The sequence below is a fragment of the Myotis davidii genome, unplaced genomic scaffold (genome assembly GCF_000327345.1).
Source record: "Myotis davidii unplaced genomic scaffold, ASM32734v1 scaffold174, whole genome shotgun sequence".
In the NCBI taxonomy this organism is placed as follows: domain Eukaryota; kingdom Metazoa; phylum Chordata; class Mammalia; order Chiroptera; family Vespertilionidae; genus Myotis; species Myotis davidii.
Genome location: NW_006289087.1, coordinates 3,514,528 through 3,515,049, shown reverse-complemented (window position 1 = coordinate 3,515,049; position 522 = coordinate 3,514,528).

Sequence of the window (522 nt, the reverse complement as noted above, 5' to 3'; positions counted from 1 at the left end):
CCTTCTCTGGTCTCTTCCTTAGGTCTTGATTTAGGTCTTGATTGGCATTGACCTTGAGGGGGGGAGGAGGGGCCTTGACCCCTCCCCCGCCCCAGCATATGGAAGACTTTGGGTCTGGGAATTAGAGAAACTAAACTATGGGGTGGGGTATGGGGTGTGTGGGGGGGAACGAAAGTCCCCCAAACGGAAGGAAGGCAGGCACCCCAGAGCAGGGTGAGTGAATTGTTCCTCCTGGGCTTGGAGGAGAGCAGTTCTGTCAGTCTCTTAGGACTCAAAGTGTTGTCCTGGGACCCTTAAGGGCAGCGGTTCTCAACCTGTGGGTCGCGACCCCTTTGGCGGTCGAATGACCCTTTACAGGGGTCGCTTAAGACCATCCTGCATATCAGATATTTACATGACGATTCATAACAGTAACAACATTACAGTTATGAAGTAGCAACAAAAATAATTTTATGGTTGGGTCACAACATGAGGAACTATATTTAAAGGGCCAGAAGGTTGAGAACCACTGCATAATCCAAG